Source organism: Cydia amplana, chromosome 12, assembly GCF_948474715.1.
Source record: "Cydia amplana chromosome 12, ilCydAmpl1.1, whole genome shotgun sequence".
Classification (NCBI taxonomy): domain Eukaryota; kingdom Metazoa; phylum Arthropoda; class Insecta; order Lepidoptera; family Tortricidae; genus Cydia; species Cydia amplana.
The window spans coordinates 10,292,809-10,301,417 of NC_086080.1; the positions used below are offsets into that span (position 1 = coordinate 10,292,809).

Genomic DNA, 8,609 nt, shown 5'->3' on the forward strand with positions numbered 1-8,609 from the left:
GTAGCGAGTCGAAAGTTGAATCTTGAGCATAACGAGGGTTAAACAAACTTTGCTTCCGAGTGAAACACAAAATTTTCCATCATAAGGAAACAACTCAAAATTTGTATCAAACTTGCTACACGTGTGGATAAAATGCAACTTTCTCATCCGAGCTCTCAAATGCCTTTTACGAGCTAGTGTGGTAAAAAATATTTTATTTCTATGTACGAGTATTGCTAATGTGTAACCTACCTGCTATTAAGTACCTACCTAATTAACACAATGTGTTTGTAACTTGTATGTTTAATGCAGGTCCATTATCCATACAATTATATTATAAAAATGCTACAAACAAAAGGCACTTTTATAATACGATTTGCCCTACTCTATTCTAATTACGATTGCAGACAAATCTAATATTCCTTATATTATCTCTGAAGTAGTAAGTATATTATGCTTTACTAACTACTTTTGTATTTATTAAACTTACTCTGGTGTGGGCTAATTCTATAAGAACCTATAATACACAATACCTAAATAATTGTGCAGTAGTCAATGTTTAACTTGTTGTCATTCGTTTCAAACAATATAAGTACCCTAGGAAATTCATATCATAAGTATTGCGAACGCACAAAGGGTGCATGCGTACTTACATCTAAACAATGTACGCCATCGCTACCTCGCCGCGCCGCTCAAGTGTTACAAGAGCTAAAATGATGCTTTAATATATTTACGTTACCCTAGGCCCGTAAGTGGGATTTTCGCCCCGCTACGCGAGGAGAAAATCTCACTTCCTGGCCAAGGCAAGACGTAAAACTTTAGAAAAACCACGGGCGGTAATTCGTAAAGCCCCAGATCGCATATACATGGCCCGAACATCTGGAGCATTCACAAATTCACCTCCCTAGGTATGTAATGTACTATAACACTTATTGATTGGTATGAATATACAAAGGTATGACACAAAACCCCCTTAATCATCGTTGCAGTTCATTGAAATGAAGGGTTGGCAAAAATAATAGTACGTAAAAGATTGCACCATACCTTTGGCCTAGTGTCGAGTAGATGGCGTCAATTTATGATATTTAACAAATTAACACATATCAGTGAAAGAATAAGGATCAAAGTCAAATAGCGTTAAATAGTTTTAAACTTCTGTCGAAAGATGGCATTAAATTTACTGTGACTACATAATTAACTTTGACATTCCGACTCTATTTCAAATTCTCTTTGAGGTATTAACTGATATTTTGTTTTATTTTGTAGTTTCACAGTGCCTTGGTTTTATACTGTAATGCTGCGTATACTTATTTGATAAATAAATAATACTTTGGTCTCTACTATCACCATTCATAGCCGCTTGCTTTCATCTTAAAGTGCAACATTTTTCATAATGAGTACCTATGACTATTATGTTGAAGCGCCATTTTAGTGGCGCCAACGCACCAGCGATGGCGCCCCCGGTGCATGCAGCTCGCGCCGAGTAGCCCACTTAAGCAAAATTAGCTTCTTCTGTAAGCGTAAAGAACACTATCGGATGTTTTGTGCCGGCTCTAATACGTCCCCCGTTTGACGTTCCTAGATTAAAAGGCAAGGGGGCGCGCAGACGCTGAAGATTCCATAGCCCTAGTACAATAATAGCTCATCAGGCTAGGATCGTATTAGTTCTTTTAGTCTTTGTACTAGTAAGGGTGCGATTTGTCAATAACTGTCTGACTGGGGGAGTTTATCGGGATCGCAGTGAGTGCATCTTTAGTGCGTGTGTTGGAATCCTTTGGGTGCAGAACAGATATGGCTTTGTGGTTAATTAATGTATGCCCTTATTGGGAGCCGCTTGTTAGTCCCATCTTACTTGTTTGTTAGAAAATGTAAGCTGAATTAAATTCCATATCAGCCAATTAGGAACCCCTTTCTATCTCTAGTTTTATGGTGAACTTTACATTGTTTTTGTTATAAGGTTAAAGATAATTAATCAAAAAATGGAATAATAAGATAGCATACCTTAGGTACCTATAGGTAATTGCAAACATAAGTAGTAAGTACAATAAACTTAGTTATGCCTTCATGGTCACAATGTAAACGCACGGAAATTTACCACCATCGAAGTAAATATTAGCACATGCATTAAGTAAATATTAGTTTTATGTTCGACTCGAAAATATTACCTAATTCGTAATGCTACGGGTAAGCTAATCAATTACCTACTCTATATAGGTACCCGAACTTAATATCAGGAAGATTTAGAAAACCATTACGGCCATGCAACTAAATTCAAAATATTTTTTAAAAATCTAACAATTGACTGCCATCATGCCATGTCCATCATTTCCATCAAGCCATTTATGGTCCACACTTGACTTTCTCTTATTCTTTAGCCATTTAAAAAGAATACAAATAATATTGCTTTATTCTTTTTACACGGCTAATGAAGAAAATTACAATTATCATGTTTTCAGAAGAAGGTATTCGAATATTAGAATTAATGTGATTTAGGTATGCGAAATCATTTGCTAAGTATAATAATAAAAACTCTTCAGTCTGAGCTGTGCTTACAGCAAAGAAAGCTCTTAATCAAATTGTGTACTACGAAAGAATACAGATTTAGCATTTAATACTTTGTAGACATTTTGTTTGCTGTAGTTGCGGCAAATCCGCGTTTACTGCAAACGCCTGCTATTCAATTACGAGCAAAGTGCGCTGCCGGTGCGTGTTGCATCGTAAACTGTCGCTGTAAGGCGCTATGACGCCGTGGTCGACCGTTAAATGTTACGTTGGTTGTATTATAAACTATTTCACAGCAACAAATGGTTTACTTTTACCAGGAGAAATCAAGTATATATTATAAATCTTCCATTTTTTTGTGACTTATATTTTAAATAAACGCGTAAGTACCTATTAATTTACGTTACCTACCATTAACAAGTAAGTTAAGAATAGTTTTGTAGATATGAAAATTAATTGTGTTGGCAACTGGGTTATGTAAATCGTTTAATACCATAGAAGGTAGCATCCTATAGAAGTGGTGTGCGTGTACCACCGTGAGGGACAAAACATACGCAATGCGACAATATTAAAAACACGTTTTATTATTCCTGACAATATACCAAAAACAATCTACGTAATTCGGTCGGGTTATTTGTTGCCCACCATAACCCATACTAAATTTATGGTGGGGAACAAACAAAAAGTGAGACTGTGACAAGGACAAGCAATAGTACCGCTTTCTCTGCTACTCCTACTGAAAGTTCTATAAGTGCATCTCGTTCGGTCATTTGGCCCCTCCCCCGTTTCATCTCTATATTATTGTACCTCTATGTTTAATACCATTGTAAATTAAACTAAGGAAGTACTATAAACTGAAATAGATAACATACACTCATACACCAAGTCCACCGGTGGCCGAGGCGGGAATCGAACCCGCGTCTTCAGCTTACGCGGCTAACGTCTTTATCACTAGACCACCCGGCCACGGTGGTACACGTCCCAATTTCTCTGGTGTATGCTATATTTGTAAGGCTAGGCGCCTTCGACCAACTCTAAGGGCGAGCAGTGTGTGCTTGCACCGCCTACATATAGTAGTGTGACTACTTAAAAAACACAAATCAAAAAATAATTCATGAAAATAATTTGATTTGCTCCCTAGTTGGATTTCAGAAAGTACTTTCGGCAGACGACATTTAAAGAAACTAAATATTTTAAGCAACAATATATTTCCATTACAAACATGTTACTCAATGAACTTAACCTTCACAGCGCCAACTTCGTTCCCGAATGTAGAGTTCGGTCAAACTTCCCCAATTCAGAGTTCAGACTTGGCACAAAGTGAATCGTTTATATTTCGATCTGTGCGCTCCAGTGCTCCCCGAAGACCGACGCAATAAGCTTCCTTTTATTGTAATTTTGTTTTGTTACGAACTCCGCGCCTTTTAGGTCGGACCGAGTCCGAAGTTTCGGCGTTTACAAAACTACGGCGATTCATATAAATTATAAACCCCAAAATGAAATTTAATTCTAGCCGCCTTGTCGCTAAACCGTAATGCTTTCGGAAAAGTTTTGATGTCAGATGATTTAGTAGTTGTACAAAATGTTAGAGTTTCGCTCTCTAAATTGTGACTATTATTTCGCTAAGTTTGCAAGTTTTAGTTTAAACTTTGACAGTGCAAAATCCGCGACAAGAAATCTAGATAAAATCTATATACTATTTATCAATTATTGTTAAATCTTCTTTAGCAATAAATGACGCCTCAGTTCAGGGGGGGGGGGGCTACCCAAGAAGACAATCGTACATCGACAAACGCCAAACGAATAGAAAAAAAATATCCTTACATTATCTAAGTTTCGATTCAATCTTCAACATCCAAACGAAGCGGACGCCACGAAGACGAAGTCGCGGGGAGAAGCTAGTTACTTATAAGTATTCAAATAGAGTTGGCGTGTATCTGTCTATATGTGTTAGTTTGTTACTTATATAATACTTACTGAAATCTATTAAATTAAACTAAAAACAAATTTGGTCCTTAACGTTTGATAAATATTTAATAGACATAAAGTTACAGATTGACAGTGGCCCTAAGGACTATTTATGTTAACCAACATAACTATCCCATAAAATATTCATCAGGCTCTAAATTTAATGAATAAGGCCTCAAGAACTTAGATAGTTTGAGCGGATGAGTTAGCAGATACGTCGCCGGCGATCGAGCACTCGTCTTGATGGATGGCGCGACAACCCTCGGGCTCAACTCATTGAGGGGGAATTACACCGAGACGTTGACGAATTGCTGCTCCACACACAGATAACACTATTGAATTTAAAACTTCCACTGACCAGTCTCAGCCAATTTGTCCCGACTCGAGGACAGATCATTAAAGCGGTTGGAATTTCTCTATTTGTAACGGTCCAACGCTGCGTCGCAAACTCTTGGGAATTCGTGTTTTAAAATAGAAGATAACAAGATAAGGAATGAAAACAGCAATGTTGTCAACTTGTTTATAGATATCTTTAGGTACGGTCAACTAAATGAAACCATAAATGTAATATTTGCCCATTCCAAGATCGTTTCATAGGTGTTGCTCCGGGGTTCCTTTTCCAGAATATCTAGGCTTACAAAGATCGATTACGCCGGAAAGGTCTACGTACCTAAAGCTGGTTATTGCGATGCAGGTACTATCATTTTATTATTGTAAGCAGTCATTTAGTAATTTGACTTATTGATTTTAACCTGGGACTGCTATACCTGAGGCAAGAAAGCAGAACTGTATTTTTGGTCAATTTTATATCGATACGAACTATTATATAGTATATAGAATATAGAGCGGTATTCATATTTTTCAATTCATTAAAGTTATAACAGACCGATAAAACCTCACAAATGAAAACAAAATCTCACTCACATTGTTCGCTGCAAGTATCCCCTATCCCATAAGTAGGGACCCTAAATTTCCTTAATCGTTTAAGATATAATATACAGAGCCCTATTAAATGAGTGGTTTACCTACTTTTACTCTCAACTTCCAAGGTTCTTAACTTTTATGAACTTTAGCAATGAAGCTTGTTTGTTACTAGCGCTGTTTTACAAATGCGTAGCCATGCCAATAAACCATACAACATAACGATGGAAGCGATTGTCTAACAAACTATGTAACTTTTGATAAGCGTGGCTTAGAGAGCTTCGCCTTTTCAAGTAATAACACTAATAACTAAACCCATGAAAGTTTTCAGAGTATGATTATCTCTACTATTTGAATACTTATTTCAACAAAACCTGAAAAGAATTTTCCTTTTTCTAAAACAACACAATTATAAAATTAAACAAAGTAAGCGGGTCAGTTGTTAACAATCATTATCACATTTATCACATGCTCTTATACATATTTGTATTTAGATAATCGTAAAAACCTCACCCGCCTCGCTTTAATGCTGCTGACTTTACATTATTTATACTTTTTATATTTACAATATAATTCCTATAAATTCCTATAAATATATTTCGTATTGGGTCTTACGATGTAACAGCCAGCGAGACCAGAACCAAAATAATTTATTCGCTAATTCTTTTTTAGAACTACCGTCTTTACTATTACCTGAAAGGCCCCCAACATTATCTTTGACAAGTCTCCGACATAAATCCACATGTACAGGAGCAAATCTTTTTCCTCACACCGCGTACTGAAAATAATAATGTAGAGAAAAAGTGTTAGTGAAATATTTGGTCGTGTCGTGAGAGCCGTGCACATCTGGTACCAAATCAATTTATCGTACGAACGTGACGTTTGAGACCAACGTGCCGAGAGCGTTATATGCCTGTGTATTAAGATGTCTCGGATACAGGGAAAGATACAAGCACTGGGACGTTCTCGAATTAGGTGAAGTGCACTTAGGCACCGCGTACGACTGGACACATCTCAGCAACCAATGTACCTTTAGATATCAAAAGTTATAAAATTAAACTCATGAAAGAATATCATAATATAACATGGGAGAGACATAATAACTTTTAATAAAAACCATTTTTTTTATATCTGTATGCATTTTAAAAGCAGACTTATTTTATTAACCTGGCCATTTCAGTAATAGATTACATTGAAACATGTAGAATTAGTTTCCTGCGCCTTAAGTTTATACTTAAGGCGCAGGAAACTAATTCTACAGTATTCTTATTCTACCAGGTTATCTCCTCTCCAGTTATATTATGAGATATTAAACGGAAAACCCGCAATTTTCCGTGAATAAAGTAAACAGCGGCTTGAACTGCCATTGGTATAACCTCAGTATAAATTACCTCTATTTTACCATCTGACCATTCATAGAAAATTGGGAAAGGAGGCACTTTTTTGTTTTTTGGCTAAGACTATGTTATATTCTGCCTTGATTAAATATATTAGATTAGATAGTATAACTTACAAGCTAATTCGAGTTTCAGTTATTCGATCTCATTCCGATATGATACATCTGTGAGGCCGGACCAGAATCGGACCAACCCTCGTTACTAAACATTATCAGCTTATTTCACCATCAATCACATTCACCCAAAAGTTTTAAAGTGTCTACAAGTTTAAATAAATAAAAATAAATAAATAATGTGAGCCTATATAACGTCCCACTGCTGGGCACAGGCCTCCTCTCATGCGCGAGAGGGATTGGGCTATAGTCCCCACGCTAGCCCAATGCGGATTGGGGACTTCACATACACCTTTGAATTTCTTCGCAGATGTATGCAGGTTTCCTCACGATGTTTTCCTTCACCGAAAAGCTAGCGGTTTTTTTCTACAAGTCTAGTTAATAAAAAAAAAAATATAACTCTTTTCACTATGGAAATTTGAGAGTCATTTTCATTACACTAATTCGATAATTTGAGGTAACAGATTGATCCGTTGTTAACCTCACCTACACAACATAAATAACTTTATTTCACTTTCTAAAGCAGTTAACGACTCCGCCTTTATTCACCTGCTTCCGGTTTCATTATTTTATGTAAATCGTAGCCCGTTGAAAAGCATAGGTCGTGGCGGTAGACTCTTTGTTGCAAAACACTTTGTCATAATGATAATGTACTTACAGTAAATCTATAATCTATCTACTGGAATGATATTTCATATAGGCATGATTTAATAATGAAAGGGCCTGATGAAGAGTTAAGGAAACAATATGTACGAGTCGGCTTGCAGATTTTCAGCAGCAGGAGGATGTTCATACTTACCATCGATGTTCATACGTCATACTTAATATCGAATTCTCTATTTTTGCTATTGTAAAGATAGATTGTAAGCGCAAAATAGCAAAGGTAGTGAGTTAAAGTCTCGTTGATGTCAAATCGGTCAAAAATACTACTACTCGACTAAAATAGCATAATGTAATTAATGTACATCTACAAAAATGTCGATGACAGGTTTCAAATGTGTCAAAGTAAACCATCAGAAAATATGAAATTCATTTAAATTAACGCTTTCAGTGTCAAATGAAAACACCTAGTGTGCTCTTGACAATGAATGTGTTTAATTACCAAGAGTTACAGCAATTTTCGTCGTTATATTGAAACCGACCTTCTGGAGGAATCTGTGTAGTTTGCCACTGCGCTGTCTACCTCGCAAAATTTAAATCATGTTACCATTAATTAGGGTTCCGTCGGGAATGGAAAACGGCTTGGATAAGCATTTTCATTCGCCTGTTGCCGTTACTCAAAATAATCAAGATCACGATAAGATTTAGCTCGAAGTGTGTGTTGTTTAAGCGGATGGCTACGATTTTGATAACGATTGTTTATTTAATAATGTAAGAATGTACAGTCAGCAACGTTGGTACAGTTCAAATCCTTTGATTTGTGTTGCGTCAATGGGGTTGGCAACTGTCAAAGGTTTGCATAGATGGCGCCATCATAGCTTGCCCCTTTTTTTACGAGATTTGGCTTAAAGGGCATTAAAAAAACAAAAATTTGACACAATTCTAGGAATTGACAGGGCAAGCTATGATGGCGCTGTCTGCTAAATACTTCGACCGGCCAACCCCATTGCTTTAAGAATCACAAAAAAGTTGCGGAGTCGTGTTTGCGTAAATACGGCAAAGTGGTGGTCTTTTTTATTATGCGGCCTGGAACGGCAACGTCGTTAGTGTGCTATTATACTAAAATTAC

The 8,609-nt window shown here is 36.6% G+C and overlaps 1 non-coding gene across 1 annotated transcript; it reads right to left on the bottom strand.

Annotated features, from left to right (window-relative positions):
* Positions 1 to 3,375: 3,375 nt before the first annotated feature.
* Trnat-cgu (transfer RNA threonine (anticodon CGU)) lies at positions 3,376 to 3,447 on the bottom strand. Its single transcript has one exon. It is a non-coding gene; the product is annotated as a tRNA-Thr (tRNA).
* Positions 3,448 to 8,609: the final 5,162 nt, after the last annotated feature.